Source organism: Rhincodon typus, chromosome 29 (assembly GCF_021869965.1).
Source record: "Rhincodon typus isolate 14 chromosome 29, sRhiTyp1.1, whole genome shotgun sequence".
Classification (NCBI taxonomy): Eukaryota; Metazoa; Chordata; class Chondrichthyes; order Orectolobiformes; family Rhincodontidae; genus Rhincodon; species Rhincodon typus.
Genome location: NC_063360.1, coordinates 26008336 through 26031229, shown reverse-complemented (window position 1 = coordinate 26031229; position 22894 = coordinate 26008336). Strand labels below are relative to the sequence as shown.

Sequence of the window (22894 nt, the reverse complement as noted above, 5' to 3'; positions counted from 1 at the left end):
CATTTATTCTCTCTGGTTACAAACTCACCAATGAGTGTGATCAGTTACTTTTCCCTGAAGAATGAGAAGGGTTATTATTTCTGAGAAGATATTCTTTAAGTTTAAATGAACATGTTGTGAAACTGCAGAACCATAGTTCTGTTTCAGTGAGAACACATCAGCTGGAACACACTTTAGGAAAAAATGAAAGTAAAATGTCTTGTCTTTAAATTCAAAATTATGGAAATTTTGTTCAGGATTGGTAATTCTCTATATTCTTCCTCATACTGTTGTCTGTGTGTATGAAACAGCCATGGCACAGTTTAAGTCCTTGATTTAAGTCCTATTCCAGTGACTTGAGCACAAAATCTAGCAATGCTGAGAGAGTGCTGCACTGTTGGAAGTGCTATTTTTCAAGTGATATGTTAAACCTGAGGTCACGTCTGTCTTCTAAAGTTCACTAAAAATCTCATCAACTCACTTATGAAGAAAGGCAGCAGAGTGCCCAGCGTCTTGCTTAGTATACATCCTTCAACTAACATCACTTCAAAAAAATCATTTCAGCAAGTCATCACTGTTTACTGTGCATGACCTGAATGTCGAGCACTTAAAGAACTCATGCCTGATTTGGGATGGACTTGTGATCAGTTAATATATCACCATTAGCATCAGTTGTACAGAAAATCTCTCAAGCCAGTTATTTTAACATGTTTTTAAATAGACTGTGGGATAATAATGAAAGAGGAAACTAAGAAAATTGTTTCCAGGAGTTAGAAAACAAAATCTCCGCGACAACTGATCCCCGTTTGCAGCCCTTAATGAAACTGAGCAATGGTTGTTTGCAGCTACTGTGTGTGGGCAAAGTTCAAGGTGCTCTTAAAGTCTCATAGTCCATACTCCAAATTTGTTGTTTTGTCTGTATATGAATGATGATACAGTAGCTGAACTAGTAATGGTTACATGCATCTACTCAAAAATTGCATTTCGAAAAATTAATCACAAGAATTTTTATAGGCCAGCTTTCTAACTTTTCAGCTGGTTGTGTGCAATCTGAAAATTGACTCTGATGTCTTTATAGAAAATATATTTTACAGTCCATATCCTGTGCCAATAATGCCAAGAAGAAGCTCATTATACTCTTCCATGCCAACATTTCCTCCCCTCTCACACAGTTTTAGATGGAGCCAAAAAATATGTCGTCTCCTAAGTAACTATTCACGTACCACTTGACCTCCAACCATTCTTTCTCTGTTTTGACCTTAACTCTTGTTTTACTGTACTATTGTCACATAATCACTGCTTGTTTGCTTATTTCAATTTCTGTCCAACTTTGAAACATGGTTGTTTCCTGCCTTATTTTGAATATTCACCCATCGCTTAAATTAACACAACTGAGGCACTTGAGAAGGTGCTGCACAAAATGTTAATACACAAGGTAAGAATATATGGGTCTAGTGGTAATTTATTAGCTTAAATAGAGGATTGGCTAACAAACAGAAAGCAGAGAGTTGAGTCAAATGCATCTTTTACTGATTGGTAAGTTGCAACTTGTGGGGTGACAAAGGGTTTGATCCTCAAGCCCCAACAATTTACAATTTAATCAACAGTTTATGTTGAACTAAACAGTTAGGATTTGGTCCACACTGCCAATATAGTACTGACTTCAGGACCCTGCTTTATGGGTTACATATGCCTCTTCTAAGGCCAGTCCCTGTAACACCTTAGGTCAACTCAAAAGGCAATAGCATGCTATTGCCAACCATTGTCATAGATTATGTCGTATGATTCCTTACCAAAATGACATTCGTGACAAATAGATTTTCGTGACAATTAAATAGCTCCATGGTCACTTTTACTGCCTTCAGCTTTTATTAATTCATTTTGAAAATGTTTTTAAAATAGAATTTAAATTTTCAAATTGTTATGATGATATTCCTCAAAATTAGTTTCTAGACTTGGGGCCAGATTTCATGGGGAGAAAGGAAGGAGCATTGGCAAAGCATAGATGTGCCAGGGTCCACTGGAAAACCTCAGAGACCAGGCATAATAGAGAGAGGAAGTGAAATCTTACCATTGTTCAGGTTATACAGACTGCATTATAAGATATCAGTCTTCTGTCCGCACTTTTAGGATGCAAATACTGACAAGGGGAAGTGCTAGCAGGACAGGTACTTAATCTGAAAGTACCTGATTCATCTGCTCAGCCATGTCCTGGCGTAGCACTGGACAATAATATACTGAACAAAATGAGACGTACTGCTCTTCAGATAATGGAACTGGACGCAATCAGGAAAAAAAAAGGAGAGGAATTAACCTAGATTTCTGGACGCAGCATCATTTAATTCAGTTGACGTACAGGATAGCTGGTGGGCAAGCTTCCAAATCTGACCAAGTACTGGGTTAAGTTGGCAGTTGGAGGGATACATATTGGAAACAATGTGTATGTCCATGTTATGATTTCAGCTGACAGCAATACTGGATAATTCACATGCCAAAGTGAAATCTTGTTTGATGGGTCATTTTTTTTTTCTTTTTGCAGTTTGGCTTCTGTAGTATTCAAACACGGAACGTATTCACAAGAGATTGTCAATTTACTTGTAACAAAAGAACATCAATGCTTGTTACATAAAAGCAGAAAAACACAAATTATTTCACCTGATACAACAATTAATTGAAACAATTTTTATTACAAATATCAGAAACAACGATTCAACCCTTTTACCTTCATCAACATCCTTATAGATACTTAAAGCTCAGTGAAGAATCACTCAGTTTCCACTTTAATGTTTCTTGTTCAATTGGTATAACTGTACTTGGTTTCGTTCTGGTGAGTGTCTGCATTCACTTGATGATACATTCTCCTTTCGTTAATGTTTCTCCCTGAAGCCTTAAACGAATTGCTAACATTTATTTCTTAGATTCCTTAGATTCTTCCACAGCTATCCGATTTTGGAACTTTTGCTTACTGACATTAAACCACTCAGGATTTCTATTCAGCTGAGCTGCTTTGGAGACTGCTAAGCCAAAAGCACTTTTGCTACCATAAACTGACTGAAACCTACACATTGCTGACTCACTAACCTTCTGGATGATTCTCTCCTTTCAAATATGAAAGTGGTTCTGACTCTGCTTCCCTCTGTGACAGAACACATTGATACTGACAGTAGCTTCTCTTTTACCTCTTCTACTCTTGTTTTTGTTGAATCATTGACTACCTCATTTTTTTAATAAAGAAAGCTCCTTTAAATGCATGTAAACACATTTGCATACACCCTGGTACGATTCACAGAACTCAGAAATTTAATTAAGTCTATCCCTTCTTAACCCACATAAGGTAGAAATACAAATCAAACTTAAACATGTACATAGTTCTGTCTATGTTAGAACCCAAGTTTCCAAATAATACTAATACCAATAATAATATCATAATAACATATCAAGAAACTTCATCACAGCCCCTATGCACATTAGATACTTTTCTTCATTACTCAGCAAATCTCTTTGGGGTCAATGCTGGAAGCAACAATATTAGCAGAATCATGACCCTTAAATTTTGGGGACCTTGAATAGAAGTTGTCAACTCCTCCAACCCAGTTTTCCCTGACCTTTGCCGTAGTCCCCTTACAATTTCTTTGAAAGAAAGAGCGAAAAAATGTTCAGATCCATTTTATTAACTGTTAAGTAAGCATTTCCCAAATGTCATCAACATTAATTTTTGATAATAGTTCTGGGTCTCACAGTAAGTGTCAGTTGGGGACCCCATGGATTTAGGTTCACATGTGTAAAGTTGAACATAATCCAAGCAGGAATTGGTTTTAACTAGATAATGTCACTGATAAACCATGAGGATGAATGGTGCAGGAAAGGTGTGCATTCAACTACTGGGGATGATTTTCTAGGGTTTGATCAATTGCACAGCTCCTTGTTATGTCTAATATTGCTTAGGATTGCCTGATTTGGTCAGTTATTGTCCTTCTTAGTATTAACATTTCTCAGTTTGTTGAGTCTAAGACTCAATCACACCATAGAAGAACAGAGACATGTGTTAAGGCTGTACATAAAGTAGTTAACCTAGCAACAGTATACTAATCATTCTGCCAACTGGTACTAAATTAGTAGAAGTTTTAAAGCAACTAAATTTTCATTTTGGTAAAGATTGAGATCCTTTCTCCTCTTTTGATAAGTGCAGTTACAATTTTTTAACCTAAACTGGTCTGAAAAAGAAAATAATATAAAATTTGTGCGTTCTACTATCTGTGCATTCTACAGATGACAGAAGTTAACACGTCAAGATAATATAAAAGCAAGGATATTAATATTTACAATAATAGCGTGTGGACCCCTCACTATATGCTGTTTCTCTAATCACAGAAATTTATCTATTTAGAAAGAAAATCTTTGTGAAAATGACAGAAGGATTTTGAACAAAAGCACGAATATCATAAGTCAATGCGGTAAATAGTAATTTGGTAATTGTTCAAGGACCAATTGTTCAGAGAGAGTGATGTTTTTGTATTTTGTTTATGTTCTGCAAGCAATTTAAATCTATAACAACTAATTTCTGTGGATTAGTTTGTAAAGAACAATACCAAGGTTACATCATTCAAATGCTCATTTTTAATATCTTCAAATATCAATATAGCTGAACTAAGTACATAGCAACAATAATGCTGCTTACAGTGGATGTAATAGGAAATGGTTGTAATTCTATACACTTAAGCTAATTACAAGTATCTCAAGTTTAAGCTTCAGTGAAATCTTTTGCATTATTAAACCAGGAGCTTAGAATATTGAATGAGACAAGCCACAGAGTGATCAATCTCAAAGAGCATCTCTATTATTTCCTATTTCTCATGCAGCACATAATAATACTAATGTAATTATGTCTAAAGCCAATGTTTCTGCGGACAAACATCCTCATGCTTATTGAATAGTTATGTTTATGTATTTACATGTAGGCTAGTTTGCAAAAGAGAATGTTTTGGTTAAACAAAGGGCAAATTCCAGGCACACAATTGATATATTAAGGCTCTACATTATGTGTTGAGTTTCTTTCTGGTGAATACCAGATACCAAATGAGAGCTCTGAATGGATTAGCTTAGCTCTAAATAAGCTTCATCCTACGTATTAAGTCAATCATGCACACGTCAAGTAAAGTTGGTCTGAAAAACAATTATTGACCTAGTTAGAAAACTGGCTGAATGCAGAAAACAAAATGTAAGGATGATGGCAGGAATTCTCATCACTATAATATAAGTAGTGGTCTCCCAGAAATGTCTGTGTCAGAACCTCAACTATTAACCATACCAACCTGGATTAAGAAATAGAAAGCTGCATAATCAAATACACCAATGATGAATTATGGATGCCGTTATAAGACAATGTAAATGAAGGCAATGTAATAAAAAGACATTGGTGGTTTAGTTGACTTTGCAAAACAGTGATAAGTGGATTTCAGCATTGGCAAATATGAGGTCATCCACTTTGGACCTAACACAGAATTTTCTAAATGGTGGAAAGCTACAAATAGTGTTTTTTTTAAAAGGGACCAGTTATGTAGATGATTAAACTGTCACAAAATAATCAAAAAGGCTAATGAGAAACTGGCGTTTTTAAATAAATGACTGGAATGCTAGGGGACAGATTTCATGCTTCACCAGTACAAAACCCTGCTTAGAGCACAGCAGAAGTATTATGAACAATTCTGGGTGCCACACTGAAGGAGTACATATTAGCCTTGGAGCGAATAAGGCATTGAGTGATATTTGAACTCTAAAGGTTAAATTACAAGGAGCAGTTGTACAAATGATAGTCGTACATACCAGAAATTAGAAGTTTAGCGTGTGATTTGATCCAAGTTTTTAAGATAAAAAGGGTGACAAATGGAATATGTAGAAGCGAACTTTTTGTACTTGTTAGAATGTCTAGGACAAGGAGGGCACAATCTAAGCATTAAACTAGCACTTACGGCAGTGAAATTATAAAATATTTCTACACACAAAGGAAACACTTCTACATGCACAGAGTGGTAGCGTTTGGAACTCTCTTCCAGAAATGGTGACTGATGCTAGATCATTTTTTAGTTTTAAAACTAAGATTGATAGATAGTTGTCACAGATCAGATATGATCTCAATGATTTCAGAACAGGCACAAGGGGCAACATGACTTCTTCTGTTCCTATCTTTCCAGGGTAAGGGGATAAGTAATTTTGCTAGTTGTATAGATTAACATTGTTCCTTACTTGGCAGGCAGTTCATGGTCTCAACAATACCCATAGTAATGGCCAAGAGCATGCTGAACACAATCTGTTTCGAAGGGTTTTAACATCAGCATTAAAAACTGCAGTGCTAACAGTATTTACCTGTTCTACAGAGACAGGATATTTATAAATTCTGTCAAACTAAATTCTAAAACATTTGTGAGATTTGACAATTCTGACATTTAGTCTACTGTAGCAGTCTGCTATGCTACTTTATGCACTCAAGTATACAACCTTTGTAAGTGTCACTTGTTTTTAAACCAGAATGTTTCCCTGATGGTTACCATGGCAATGTGTTCTTTCAAGTGTTTAGTCTTGCGGTCCATGCCCCCATTCTCCCTTTGTAAGTAAAAAATTGCTTTAATCATTCATCTAGCAGAGTCTAGCCAATGTAACCATTGTACTTGGACCAATAGTCGATGCTGCAAATGTATTACAATAATTATTTTGCAAAGCTATTTGATTTTGTAGTACATTAACTTTTCTTGATTCTGTAGCTCTGAAAACGTATATCAAGCAATTACAGTTAGCAGGAATGTACTGTTGAATAGTGCACAAGAAGCATGGGAAATGTGTTCACTTTACATTGTTAGGACTCAGTGATATTGTCATATTTATGGACTGTTTAATACATCGACCACCCCAGTTTTTGTGTCAAAATGTAAGCATCTCTAGTTGCTTTGCAAATCGTGGATCACTTTTCAACATTATGTTCTGACATTTAAGGTATAATTATATATAGCTATTGTATGGCACAAGCTCAGAATATGTAAATGCAACAAAAGCAGACCCAAATTAGACTATATTGCTCTTTGCCCTGGAATTATATCAAAATGCCAGTTTCTACAGTTAACAATGATCCGAAAAGACCGTTATCTGTCTGCTTGTGTTAAAGAAGTGAAATGAAATGTTAGGTTTTCATCTTTGTGACACAAAACACATATTAGGAATTCACACCATATCCAAAAAGGTTCATTGACTGAATATAGTGGAGAGGAATTTATCAGTGAATTCTGAAGTATATTTCTGGGTGTGAAACTCTAAATTGAAAGTTCTGAAGATGGAAATTTAACCCCTAGCTTAAAGCAGTTCAAATGGACTGTTTGAAGTGTGGTTGGCACTGTTGCTATATAGTCTGAAGCTTAACTATCCTTCACCTTCATATTTCTAATTGAAGGCAGGGACTTGGAGATTATTTGGAAAACACATGACAAATATTTTTTATTAAAGTTAGAAAAATGAGATGGGCGATGAATCCACTGGAACAGAGATTGAAAACTGTGCTATGGGTTTTGCTCTGAACTCCACAACAGCCAACCAGTCAACTGAGCTAACCAAGCCCCACTCCAATGTAACTTTTTAGCTGGCTGCATGTATGATTCATCCAAAAATGTGGCAAAAATTATGGCAAAATGGTGTAGCTCTAAATATGTGCAGGGTACAGGAAACAGTATTGATAATATTAATATTACCTGGATAAAATCATCAACATTATTAACCTTCTTTTTCAAACTGAACTTTTTCTTTAAATTCCATAACATGTCCCCTTGGTTTGTATCCAGTTGTACTACAAAGTCTTACAGATCAAGGTTGGTCTTGAAGAAATCCGCTGTTTCACATAATCTTATTGATTTATATCTAGTCCCAGCACTTTACCCTATAATCAGGCCATGAAGCCTACAGTGTCGGATAAGGTAGAACAGGCCTTTTTACACTGGCGGCTCATATTGCAACAATTTCATGAGGCTGCTCAAAGAGTAAAGTGCCTGATTCTATCAAGGTGTTGTGTGAACATAGGAAACTGAGAAAACTATTGAATGGCTCAAGCCCATCATTCTTATTTTACCCAACTAACCATGAGCTTCAAATTAAAACTTAGGAAAATTAGACACAAACAAATTATACATTTGAGTGAATTGCTTTGTCGACGATTTGAAGAGTTAAAACAGAACGTAGATAAATTTGCTTTGAAAGTTCATATAAATGTGTAAGTTGAATTAAGAATGTAATATAGAATAATTTAAAGGATAACTTTTAAGAAGTTTTTTATTGTCAATCAAACCTAGAGCAGCAGTATGTGAGTACATCTGATGAGATGAACATAGAGAGATTGATGGGTACAGGAGGGAAAGTGAGAAAGCTAGAGCTATGAACCAGAAAGGAGTCAATAAAGGTTTCAAAGAGCTCACACAGCAGGCAGCAGAGTAGATGGCAAAAATAATTGATGCAATGCATAAGAAAAAAAGAGACACAGAATAATGCAAGAAGCCAAGACAGTTGATAGAAAAGGGCAGTGTCATTGATATATGGACTAGGCACAAGGGATTCATCCACTTGCCTTTCAATACTTGAAATTTGTTGCATTTTTTTTTCAGGACACTATGGCAAACAAGGCCCTGTTAATACAAATGTGTTGGGAAACAAATCAAACATCACAGTATGAGATAGTAGGAACTCTTCTATTGGTCGTACCTAACTATGGAGATATCATCCTTTACATATCTGCTTAGAGATGTTATCACACGCATCTGGAGCAGGTGGGACTTGAACTTGGGCCTCCTGGCTAAGAGATAAGGACTCTACCACTGAACCACAAGAGCCCTTGTTATCAACTTTTATAATTAGCTGACACATGAATGCCTGATTTGAATGAACTGCTTAAAACTTTCAGAAATCTGAAATCTTAGGCAGACTTCGCCAAATACCTGAAAAAGGCCTGGTCAAGAGAGATAAATTTACATTTTCACAATGTGTTGGCAGACTGCAAGTTTTGGCATCAAATGCATCATCCAGTAATTCGATGTGTGCTCCACTATCATTCACCACATGATCATACTTCTTGTTCGTTATCTTAAAAACAAAAAGGGCTCCTTCCTTTGCAGTTGTCTTCCAAAGGATTTTTATCTATCCATCTAATCCTGCCTCCCTAGAAATGGGTTGGCTACTGGTCCCCAGCACCAAACCAGAAAGAGAATGGTATAGCGATGACTTAAATCCTGAACTTTGATCGAATGTTAATACGCTAAAAAATGTCAACTTAAATAACTGAAGCTGCAAAGTAAGAAATCCAAATGCCATTGAAATGTTCGAGTGTAGGTTACTGCCATCAGGTGTGAAAACAGTTTACTCAATTTAATGTTTCTTCTCAACCAGTTAGGCCTGATAAAATTCAATTTTAAAGAATAAGGTATAAATATATACGTACTAAGCCAAGTTCTAATTAAACAGTTGCTACAAAAATTGATAAACAATTATTATAATCAAGAGAAATAGCAGATACTGAGTGATGCTTCAATTGTGTGTTTTACTTATTATGTTCTTATTTACATTAACAGGACCCCATCCTGAAAAGCGTGTGTGAAAGCTTCAGGTCTTTTGAATGGCAAGGGGCTCAATCCCTTGCAGCTTGTTCGTAGAATGACAATTGTATCAGTGCAACTGCTCTTTTCCGTCAATTGCACTGGCTTCTTTACTTATTGCCATACTGTTTTTTTTATTGCATCCAATGTCTTTGCCATCAACATCCACTCTCCTGCCTACTGTATGTACTCCTTTGTGACTCTCATATTGACTTATTTCTGTTCCTTTGTTGGCTCTCATTTAAACATACAGCGGCTTGTCATTTCCTCATTGGCATCCCAAGAACTTCAGATGACTTTAAATGCATTAACTGCTGTGTAGACAAAAGCTGGAATCATACTAGCTGACAAATGGCTATAAATTGAATTATTAATAAATTATTCCTGCCCTGTTGGTTAAGGGAATAATATAATAAACAACGAATGAATTATCCCAGACCACATAAAAAGTTCGAAACAATAATGTAGGAGTTTTCTTTTCCCTTTATGTTCTCATGGGATGTGGCTGTCACTGTCAACTCCAGCATTTGATGCCCATCCCTAATTGCCCTTTAGAATATTTGGTCAGCTGCCTTGGTCACTGCACTCCATATGGTGTACGTACACCAGTGCTGATAGAAGTTCATGCAGTTTTAGTGAAGAAATGATGAAAGAGTTTCAAATGAGGGTAGTATCTGACTTGGCGGTGTCCCTGTCTATCTACTATGCTTGTCCTTCTAGGTGTTAGAAATCACAGGGTCACAAAGATGCTGTTGATTTAATGATTTGCTGCAGTGGATCTTGTAGATGGTATATACTGCTGCTACCGTGCGCCTGCAGTGCAAAGAGCGATTGTTTTAAGTACGGACAGGATGCTGATAAAACAATCGGGCTGCTTTGTCCTGGATAATGGAAGCTTCTTGAGTGTAGTTGGCGTTAGATTTGTCCAGACACACCCAACGTATACATCATAGATGGTGGACAGGCTCTGGGGACTTAGGAGGTGATTTACTGCAGAATTCCCAGTCTCTGACCTGCTCTTCTAGATACAGTATTTTTGTGATTGGATCAGTAAAACATCTGTCCACAGTCTTAACTGGAGAATGACATACACCATTGGGCTGAGATGGAGGGGGTGGGGGAAAATCAACTTGACATAGTTAGTAGCATTAGTTACTTTGCATCCTATACCACAGCCCAATCTATATTAATGCTCCATTGCAAAGGCCCCTTGTCACTGTGATTCAGTCAATGTTAAATTTGAAGAGAATAACATTTTCCCAGTGAAGATTTGGCAGCCAACATGTACACTGTGTACTTTACAGCAATTTTAAATTCATTGCATTTGCAACATTCTGAAATGCTTCTGAACAAGTCTATCTTATGAAAAAGAAATACTGCAGATGCTGAAAATCTGATAAAAACAGAAAATACTGCTAATATAAAAGGTCAGGAAACACCTGTGGAGAAAGAAAGAGTTAACATTTAAGGTTGATAACTAACTTTTTTTCAGAACTAGAAAAAACCTAGAGAAAGAAAGGGTTTTAATCAAGAAGAGGGGAGGGTGGAAAAACTCTAAAGAGAAGATCTGTGGAAGGAGAAGGCAAGAGAGATTAAATTAAATGAGGGATGATGGTACAAGACAGAAATGGGTGAACGGGACATTAGAAGAATCAAAAGATGGGTCTGAGGGAATAGAAATGACCAAAGCAGAATTCGACCAAGCAGCTGTCTGAAAAATTGGGAATAATAGTTATGGTCTACTTTTGTTATAAATCTCTAACGGTAAGCTTTTCTTCTTTTGAAAAAATTGCAGGCAGGTACTTTAGCAAAACGTGTACTCTTTTCTTTTCATGAACTTGTACTTCTTGTGCGCATTCTTGTGTTTAAAGAGTGGACAAGACTCATTGTTGGTAATGAGCACATAGCCTTATGGCGTATGAAGCAATACAATGCGAAGGGCTGAGTTAAGCTTCTGTTTAATATCTAACTTAAAATGAAAGTTACAATTGAGCAAAGTTCACTGTCATAGTTTGGAAAATCATTTAAGTTGAATGCCATGCAGCTCACTGTTAGATATCTGTTGTTCAGATATGCTTTCAAGAAAGTTTGAGTGGAGTTAAACTATTTACTTCATTAATAACAACTTCTATTTTCTACTCTTTGATATTTGCAAGAATATGCTCTAAATCTAATAGCCTAATGCAAATAAAGCTACTGAGCTGTCTGATAATTTATTAATAGCAACATCCTTCAAGTAAGCAGACAAATCACAATTTTTATCAGCAAAGAACACTAAAAATCTCTGAAACTTTAATAATAAAACTTAACTTAAAAACTCTAAGAGTCAACATCTGGAAGCAAAATTGCTTCTGAAAGGCAGCTTAGTGTTTTCAATAGCAGGGGCTCTCAATTGGGCTTCATTTTAGGTTCCTTAACTTGTCCTCTAATTGAACACTATCCTACAATGTATGGGTATAGAAAGCTCTTGAAAGACTGTGTCAGCGAATAATGCTTGATGATAGTAGCAAGCACTGCATGTCGAGGATAAAGACTAGCAAGGAGGCCCAACACCACTACAGAGACATGCACGTCTCGTCGGCTGATCAGAGAGTGGCATTGACAATGACCATGGTCTCTGGCGGTCTATCCTTCTGACTGAAGAGGAAGCTTGGCAGTGGGTGGCAGCAATAGGAATCTGTTGGGGGTTGGGAGATGGACTATTGGTTAGAGGAGGGGGGGAAAGTGTCCAAGCAGAAAGTCGGCTTGAGGAAATCAGATGTGTTACTTCTCCTTTGATCATATCACTCACCCCAGTGGCCTGACGCAGAGCAGGGTCTGTCAGACAGTGTTGCCGAAAACTGACAAGAACAAGATCAGACCAGCATGACATCTAGACACATAAACTGTCAGTCACACTAGAGTGAATTGCCTGCTAATTATTCCTTTGATAATGCATTGCATATGTTTAAGCAAGGATGGTGTGACCGAGGGCACATGGCAACCACTACTAAGCTGATCATTTTCATCTATCACAGAATTTATCCCACACCTCCAGTGGTTTAGACTGCTCACTGGTCTAGTAGCTTTGACCCTTTCCACTGCATGATTGCCTAAATAACCTTCTCACACTACTCTTAAACAGAACGAGTCACGCTATTGAGGAAATCGGATACTTCTAATTCACTTAATAGCCGGAGAACATCCTAGCTAATTCCCTTAAGTACACACTGAATAGCTACATTTCAGAAGCAAGTGATTTTTATCTAGTCATTTGCAGTGAGGGAAAGAAATTAAGAATACAAATTTCTTTTGAACTTCCCACTTAGATCAAGCACAATTTAAACTAAAACAAAAGCAGCTGTTGGAAAATTGTCACTACTGAGTCTGCTCTGGTTACCAGCCTTTTCTTCCAAATGTGGTAATGACACATGGCGGCTACTTAAAGCTTTATATAATTTTTCTCTGAAGGTGTAATTACCTTGCCATTAGAAATTTATTGAAGAAACGTTTTCACAGGAAAATTATCCCAAGTGTAGGTACACAGATGATGCAATTCTGAGCTTCACTACTTTATTGCCCTGATGTAAAGATTCACTCACTCTGGAGGGCTATTACAAGCTGGCAGAACATTTTCCCTTTCATAAGGTTTCTCAGGCTTCTTTTTCTACACTGCTGACTGTTGTTCAAGGTCTAAATTCCTTCCATGTAAGATTACTGTATTTGTGGTCTGTTAAATTGAGAGATTTTTATGCAGTCTATTTCTCCTTTTCTCCTGCTTCAGCTCAGCACTTTAAAGGATTTATATTATAAAGAAGACTCTTTGATATAGGTCCACTCAGCAATGGAATTGGTTGAAAGAGGACCAGCTAGCTTTCCAGGGTCTATATTTGCAACTTTGCAACATCAACTACAAAGAATATAAAAATGATTCACATGTGAAAAAATTATTTCAATTATATATTGTGTTGATTACCTTTTTCTTTCAGCCAGGATATAAAATGTACAAAATTTGTACTCTGAAATGCAGTATAGGAAGGTATTCCAAAATTGGTAATCTCTTTTCATGATTATGATAAATTTATGCATACGTACACTCAAGTCCTCTGAGTATTTCTCTAAATCTATACAATAATGCACAATTTTGAAAGTTAGTGCAAATAATTTTTATTTGGATGTAGAATAGAACTGTCTGTATAAATGATCTCAAATGGGGCAACAGTAGATGTTCTCTACAACTTAATGTTCCATTGTAAGGCAGGAGATACAAAGTCGAAACAAGGACCTTTTTCTCGTGGTCACACCATGGGCAGATTTTAAGTAGACAATGAGAGCCTAGGATGTTCCCAGGCTTTTAGGGTGCATCATTGTGGGGAAGATATGCAACATTAATTATCAATTAGGCAGAGGCAGGCCTACCCCAGGATCAAGGATGCTGGGACTGAAAGTCCCATCTGCCAAGAACTGCCAGGCAATGAGAGGCCAGTAGCTGGGCATTGAAAGTCAGTGCCACTGGGGTGATGCCTCCTGTTGGTAATGCACCAACCTGAGGCCCAGGATCACCAAGACACCTAGGGCAGGGGTGAGTGATGGCACAAGTGGAATTGAGAGTTGGAGAGGTTGAGGAGGAGCTATGGTGTTGGAGGTGGGAGAGGTGTCAGAGATAATGACAGGGGTCACCTCTCAGTGGATGATCAATCTGACCCTTGACTGCAGAAACCCTCCAGGAAGCCTGAGAAGAACTCAATAGGTTTAATCTTTGGCCTTCCTGGAAAGCAAGCTCTCTGTCCACAACCGAATGAATAGCAGTGGAGGCGGGGTGAGAGTGGGCTATTGTTGCCCATTTAATGTCATCAATTGGTGGTGGAGCAAGCAGACCATCCATGAGCCTTCCACTCATAGACTTGCTTAGAGCAGAGGTGAAAAGGCAATAGGATCATGTTCCGCCACTCTCCTGTCTGATTAAATGTCTCCGCTGCCAAATCCACCACTGCAAAGGGCATTAAATTCTGCCCCAGACATGAATAAAACCAACATGGCTATCGAAAGCCTCATGCATGACACCAATCATTGTTAAAGCTGACATGATGGCAACTCCAAGCAACATACTAATGCTTAAACTACAGAGCAAGCAATAGCTAGCATGGCTCAGGAGGAGAAGGTTGTGATGAAAAGACAACAGGAAGATACACATTGATGTAGCATCTCATCATATCCCTCTGAAACAACTCAAAACATCAGTATTCACTGTTGGATAGTGCTGATGACATCTTCATGTTTTACTAAGATTTATAGTATGAAGGACGTGAACAGCTAACTATTCATGATCTAAAAGTTTCTGGTGTGCTATAGCAAGATGCTAATTGCAGGAGACCTGAAATCCTCCACACCATTACTCACAACAATTAAGAGTATTATTGAAAGAGGTTATATTACTGAACCAGTAAGGTCTAGACTAATGATCTGGAGGCAACTGTTCAAATATTATTATTGGAGCTGAAGAAGTTACCCAAAGATTTTATGCACAAATTACACAATCAGTAATCACTATGATAGATTGGGCTGGATTAAATTTGTCATTTGATACTATTTACTGGCACAGTGTTTTGGAATAATCATGTAGGTGTACAAACTTGTAAAACTCTTGCATAAACAGAATGGGGAATGTAATAGTTAATTTTGGGAAAGGCTGCAATCTTGATATGTGAAAACCCATACGTATGTCAGCACATGTGGAAGCCTCTCTGTATACTGAGACCTTTCATCCCCACTGCTGCAGCTTTTTTGTTTATTTACGCAGTTTCACAAATAATTTATTCTGTTTTTTTTACTGTCGCTGCCCCCACCAAACTCTGGCAACTCTTGGCGACTATTTAGTTTCCTCATGGTTGCACAAGCCTTGTCATACTGGTAATTTCCCACCATGTCACCTAAAATTAGGCACTCTTACCAATGTTCCACTAAGCTGTGCAATCGTACAACAACCCAGAAGTTCCAAAGCAGTCTGTGCACAGGCTGGCACATCTAAATAAGATTAAAGGTGCTATAGACTTAGAAAAAAGCTCAAAAAAAAACAATTTAAGGTACATTGCTCCCAGCTGATGTCCCAGCACTGAAAAAAGTGCGCTCAATTCTCCGCACAATTCAGAACCCTTAAATATCTACTTGTATCCAATACGTATTATACCTGAAATAAGCAGCTTTGCAAACAGTGATCACTCTTGCAGGTGAAGGAGAAAATAAACATCCCATGATCTGTGGGGATAATCACAATGATCCTGAAATTATTGTGTTGTGAAATGATAACTTATGATGCTACAACATTTGACTAAAATTTCTGCCTCCACTGAGTAGGTGAAGGCACTGAATTAAATAGTTTAAACTAGATTAAATAGGTTGCTTTGTTAAAGTAAAGAAAGACAAATTTCAGTTGATACATAAAAACTCAAAGAACTGCGGATGATGTAAATCAGAAACAAAAAAACACAGAAATTGCTGGAAAGGCTCAGCAGGTCTGGCAACATCTGTGGAGAGAAATCAGAGTTAACTTTTCTGGTCCAGGGACCCTTCTTCACATCTATGAGGAAGGGTCATTGAACCCAAAACGTTAACTCTGATTTCTCTCCACTGATTCTGCCGGACCTGCTGAGCCTTTCCAGCAATTTCTGTTTTTGTTTCAGATGATACATGTTACTGTGACCCACTGACATTTTTGTATTTATTAGTGAACGAAAATCAGAAGCATTTTTCTGAGTGTGAAACCAAACATGTGGAAAATGTTTTAGAATGAACAACCTCCACAGTGAAATGATGCCACTGCTCTGGAATACAAAGCACTCAGCTCCATATTTCAACATCTATTTGTTGAATAAAGTCAGGCAGTAAACAATAGTGATTTTATTTTCATCCGAAACCTGGTAATACCGTAGGTCATAGGTCACAAGCTCCATCACTCTTGAAGCCAGACGTCATGTGTCCAATCAATGACATTCAGATCCCTGAAAAATGTATATACCTCCCGTGGCCAATTGTTCGGTTGTGGTAGAAATAATGTGCATGCTGTATTATGAATAACACTCAGTATCTCAGCACATTTCATTGGTACTCCAGTTTCAAGATTCAGAATAGTTTAAATTTTACTCTCATAGTAGCAAAACTTCAGCTGAATTATTATTACTTTGATTTTCATTCATGAAGACAGAGAAAATTCTCAGTTCAATTTGTGGTCTGTGTACTGAGTTTGCAGATCTTACCTAGGGTGACAAGTGATGTACTACAATTGGCTTCAGCAGAATTCGACCAGGCGAATGAAAATCAGCCAATGTTTCCAATGTTTCTCTTCCCTGCAGAAAAGTGCAGATGTGTGGGCATCTGTAGATTATAGGATCGAATATACTATTGATCCTGGACCCTCAGAAAGCAAAAACTGTAGTTAGCTGAAATACAAGAGGATGCTGATACCTGTAGCATCGTAGTTGGGAAATGTTAATCTGGAAAGAGGAGAAAATTGGAATGATAAGTTAGATACCCTTTTCTGATACTTTATGACAAATGATTTCATTAAGTCAAAGAACAATTTCAGTCAAGTGTTCAATCAATCTGCATGCTTTAACAGTCACTGTCAAACAATTATTGGATTTCAGGCAAGTTGTACAATACCATGTGAAAAGGAATTGTTTTTGAACTGATTTAATCTTGTTGAGTATTTCATGCAAAATTTAAGGTGAATCTTTCTACAATAATGACAGGTCCTTTGGTGAAACACGATGTGCAGAACACAGGTATTTTACATTATATTTACAAAATAGTAATGTTACCTGTTTCTGTGTATGAAATATTCCACCGAAGGATGTTTCTGTGCTGTGCAAATGATTATGCTTGAGACTGAGTTCTAATGGTGGAAGATGGTGATGGAGAGGGGGAAAAGGGTGCAAATGCATTAATGAAACTGTGAAGCTTTGAATTGGGATTTTAAACATCTGAACGTCAAGCCAGGATTTTACTTGTAAACAGACAATTCAACACCCAAAAATGCAGTATTGTAAAAAGCAGCCACGTACCACTTAAGGCTGAATAAGACAGTTCAAAAAAGATTTTTTTTCTCTAATAATTTGTAAAAAGTAGGTTACAAAACATTTCAGCTTGAAAATTACAGAAGGTGCAAGAAAATTCAACTTGTCCCCACATAGCATGTTCCAGTGTTGTGTATCTCAATATGATTGCAATACTTATGATATTCATTCTTTGTCAGGCATGCAACCCAAGGGCAAAACATTTCAAACTGTAAATTACAGAAAGTGCAATAGAAATATTTTTTTCTCTGTGCCTTGCTCTGTTTGAAGTGTTTCAATCGAATTTCAATACTCCTGATGTTCATATATTCCTTGTCAGGCAAAAAGCCCAAGGTGAAGGTTTTCAGCTCGAAATGTTGACTTTCCTGCTCCTTGGATGCTGCCCGACCGGCTGTGCTTTTCCAGCTCCACAATTATTGACTTTAGCTTCCAATGTCTGCAGGAGGATGAGCTATTGAGAAATGTGGTAGGAAATAAAAACAAGCAGACTAGTATAGAAATAGCGAATGCCATTAATCTGGCTACATTTCAGGATTGCCATTGAGTGAACTCCAGGTTGCTGGACTAGAAAGAAAGTAGTTCAATAAATGAAGCATCCAACACATCCTCAAGGTGTCCCCGTGCCTTTTACAACAAATGAATTACTTTTGAAATATAGTCCATCCTGCAATGCAGACAAATACAACAGGCTATTCACATTTTTCTAGATTCTATAAAGAGCAACAAGAGGAAATAGCTGGTTAAACTGAATGTCAGTTGATGCATTGACGAATACACCAAGACAATTACTTCTTCAAGCTAAATGGTCCTGAGTACACCTTTTATTCATTCACTCGTGGGATGTAGGCATCGTTAGCTAGCCAGCATTTCTTGCCTATCCCTAGTTGCCCTGGAGAAGGTGGTGGTGAGTTGCTTTCTTGAACCGCTGCAGTCCATGTGCTGTTGGTAGACTCACAATGCCCTTAGGGAGAGAATTCCAAGATTTTGAACCAGCAAACGGCTGGGCCTTTGATTTACCATTTCACATAAAAGGCAGAACTTCTGACCATGTAGACCACAAAATATAGGAGCAGAACTCGGCTATTCACCCCATTGAATCTGGTCTGCATTTGATCATGGCTGATATATTTCTCAACCCCATTTTTCTGCCTTCTTCCTGTAGCCTTCATCCCTTGACTAATCAAAAGCCTATCTCTCTGTCTTAAATTCACCTAATGACTTGGCCTCCATCTGTACTAGAAACCAAGAGGTTATGAATTCAAAACAGACTATGGCAACCAAACTCAACACGTCTGGTAATGTGTGGGCCACGCCAGACCACACATCCAAATTATTTTGTAATGTTCTTCAGAAGAATGTAACATACCTTGACTCTACATTATTGTATCTCAGAGGATCTGAATCAGAGCAGCAAATCATTCAAGGAAACATATCTTTTTCTGTGTGAATTGGCTCAGTTGATTGTACTCACACCTTTGTGTCAGAAGGTTTGAGTCTAATTGTAGACTTGAGAGCTAAATGTAAACTGGTGTGGGGGTGAAGATGAATGGAGAAAGGACAGGAACTAATCATGCTGCCCCGGGTGTCACAAGTATAGGGCAGGTTTGATGGACCATCTATCTTTTCACACCCATCATTTTTGCATGTATTTTACAAATAACGCCCATAATTGTTTTGTAACTATGCGAGATAATGGAAAGCTGAGTTCTGGTCTCAGTTTTGAGACAGCAACATTTGTTAGAACTCTCCAGGAAATCATTGGCATGTGAAAATATGAATAGTGCACAATTCAAATAGTGCTTCAGAGTAAATTGCAATTGTAAGATGCAGTAGAACAAATGGGTATATTAATATCCAAGATTCAATGATCTGGACTAATAAGTATAAAAACTTGAATTTGGTTTAAAGAATCTGGAAAATTAAAAACTAGAATTAATATTTGTGACCATGATGCTGTTGGCACTTGATCAGAGCTCTTAACCCAATCTATTCATGCCTCCAATCAACATCAACTGCCCTTTAAAGAGGCCTTGTAAGCTACACAGTTGTAACAAACTGCACCTGCAGGCCCACCAATCCATTCAGCACATTTAGGGATAGGGGACAAATGTCAGTGGTGCCCATATCCTGAAGTGGATTTTCTTTAAATCAGGAAATGCTTTGCTTAATATATCAGTAAATAAATCAGATACAGGGCTTCACCAATAAGATGTTATAATGCAAGAAGTGCAAACAATGAAGAACTAAAATTGACTAAAAGTGATGTGTAACTGTTAATTGAGAATATTTTTATGACCTGATGTATTAAACCTCACACACGGAAACCTAAAAGTAACAAAGAAGCTATCAGTTCAAATCCAGATTCGTCTTATGACATACCATTGATTTTCACTGCATTTCACCAAAGAGATCTTCCAATGTTATAACTCCTTTTTAATCTTAGACGTTCATATGCTGTTCCCACATCACTGAAGTCTCTGAGGATATCTCTGTGGGCTGATTTGCCTGATTAGACATTCTAACTGTTTTCTTATTACCCCAGGGTAAAATATTTTGTGTTCCCATTGCGTGATAACTTTAATTATTTCTGAGCCATTGATAATGGGCCAGCAGTAAAATTGATTCTACCCAATTGGAGATATCCCTTATCAGTCAAAGATGCCAGATGAAAGTACTTATCAGATCTACCAGCTCACTAAGTATGTGTATTATTGTCAACAATTACTCCGAGCTGCTATTCTACTTTACACTCAGATGTTTTTGTAAATTTAATCAGTGGTTGGATACTCTGGTTATGACAATGAAAAAAATCTCACATTGTGTTTAGTCTGTCCATGGGGGCCTGTTATGGTTTGTGTTGGAATCCAGGGTGGATTGCCTGACTGCTTTTAACTCCATTCCTTTGGATGTCACCTCAAGATAGGTAAATTAAGCACTCCCTGATTTAACCATTGGATTGCTTCCAGGCAATTTTGTTTTCAATTCAGAAATGTTTCAGTGGCATAACTATAGACCATTAAATGTCATCACTTTTGCAGTAGCATTTTAAGTACATGTGGCTGTTCAAATTGATCCTGATATTGTAACTTGGCTATAGTTAAGACTGTGTATTATGTAGTTATAGTCACTCATGGAGTCATAGAGTCACAGAGATATACAGCACAAAAACAGACCCTTTAGTCCAACTCATCCATGCTGACCAGATATCCTACATAAATCTAGTTCCATTTGCCAGCATTTAGCCCCTATCCCTCTAAACCCTTCCTATTCATATATCCATCCAGATGCATTTTAAATGTTGTAATTGTACCAGCCTCCACCACTTCCTCCAGCAGCTCATTCCATACGCGCACCACTGCCTGTGCGAAAAAGTTGCCCCTTTTATATCTTTCCCCTCTCACCTTAAACCTATGCCCTCTGGTTGTGGACTCCCCCACCCCTGGGGAAAAGACCTTGTCTATTTACCCTACCCATGCCCCTCATGATTTTATAAACCTCTATAACGTCATCCCTCAGCCTCCGGCACTCATGGCAAAATAGCCCCAGCATATTCAGCCTCTCGCTATAACCCTCAAACCCTCCAGCACTGGCAACATCCTTGTAAATCTTTTCTGAACCCTTTCTAATTTCACAACATCCTTCCTATAGGAGAGAGACCAGAATTTCATTCAATACTCCAAAAGTGGCCGAACCAATGTCCTCTTTGGCTTATTTTCTACTAATTCTGTCCTCAATGTACTGTGTATACATTGATGTCATTTGGCAGCACTCCTCCTTGCTGCCTTCCATTTTGCAGAGATAAAACAACAATCGATCAGTCGTCAGTGATCTGCCTACATGAGTATCATTCTCAAACTTTGAAATGGAAACGGTATATATTCTTGGCCAGTTGAATTATTAACAAGTTACATACAGTGGTTATTTGAAAAAGTTGATTGTTGATGGCTGGATTGCTCTGCAGAGTGACACCAACAGTGGAATTGAATTCTTTAACCAGTTGAGATTTCCATGAAGGACTTTCATTCTCAACCGATCCCCTCACCTGACCCTCAAGTTATACCACAACCATCTCTCTCTGATGTGAGAGCAGCTCTATGGCCTGGTAGGATTATGATGACTTTTAGTTAAATTAAATATTTTTGTTCAAGTTGCACAAATGTTTGCATAAGACTTACAAAAGTATTGCTCAAAGACTAATAATGTTCTCACACTGTTCACACAACTGATATGTATATTGATTGAAGAAAATAATCTCTCTATTGCAGAATTGTTTGGCACATAAAGATCACTGTGACCAATTAGCTAAAGAAAACAGTTAAAGAGTGATGATCTAGACTTTCGAAAAAGAAAAAGACCAAGAATCATATTTGGGGATAGCAAGAACTGCAGAAGTTGGAGCCAGAGATAACACTGTGTGGAGCTGGAGGAACACAGCAGGCCAGGCAGCATCAGAGGAGCAGGAAAGTTGACATTTTGGGTCAGGACCCTTCTTCAGAAATGAAGAAGGGTCCCGACCTGAAGAATCATATTTCCCTGATTAAATGACAAAGATCATCTGCAGGAGGGGGTTGACCTTCCAAGTAAGTTTGTAACTCAACATACAAAACAGTAATTTCCTATTTACCTGCTACAGCAGATCATTCCATTCTCTATGACATAACTGTCCTACTTTCTCGTTCCTCAAAATTGACAAAATGGGCATCAAAGCATTCAGGGGAAATAAATTCAACTTGTTTCATGCAATCAATCATATTTTGTTTCTTTGATCTACAAATGTTGGCTAACCTCTTGTGCTATTCTGCACTTAGTTGACTTGTTGGCAACTATTTATAACCTTTCTCCCACAATGGTTTTGTTGGAAAAGTGTAGATGATAATATCTTGGGGACTCCATGAGAAATCAGGACAGCAATGTCATGGACATCAGAACAAACGGCTGGATTGGGTAAATCAGAAATTCCTGTGTTGTACTCTGAGTTGCAAACTACTTGAAAGATCAACTCCATCCTGCAGGTGATCTCTGTCATTAACTGGGGAAAGATGATTCTTGGCCTCTTTCCTTTTTGAAAATCTAGGTCATCAATCATTAACTGTTATCTTCAGCTAATCATTCATTGTGATCGTGAAGTTCTGAATATTTCTGCAACAGAGAGGTGTTTTTCTCAATTAATATATATTTCAGTTGTGTGACCAGTGTGACAGCACTATTAGTCTTTGTGTAAGCTTTTTGTAAATATTCTGTACA

General features: G+C 37.6%; 1 protein-coding gene across 1 annotated transcript in view; it reads left to right on the top strand.

The window, feature by feature from the left end:
- Positions 1-22894, top strand: part of fgf22 (fibroblast growth factor 22) — a 107664-nt gene that overhangs the window by 60065 nt on the left and 24705 nt on the right. The gene's annotated exons all lie outside the window — the stretch shown is intronic.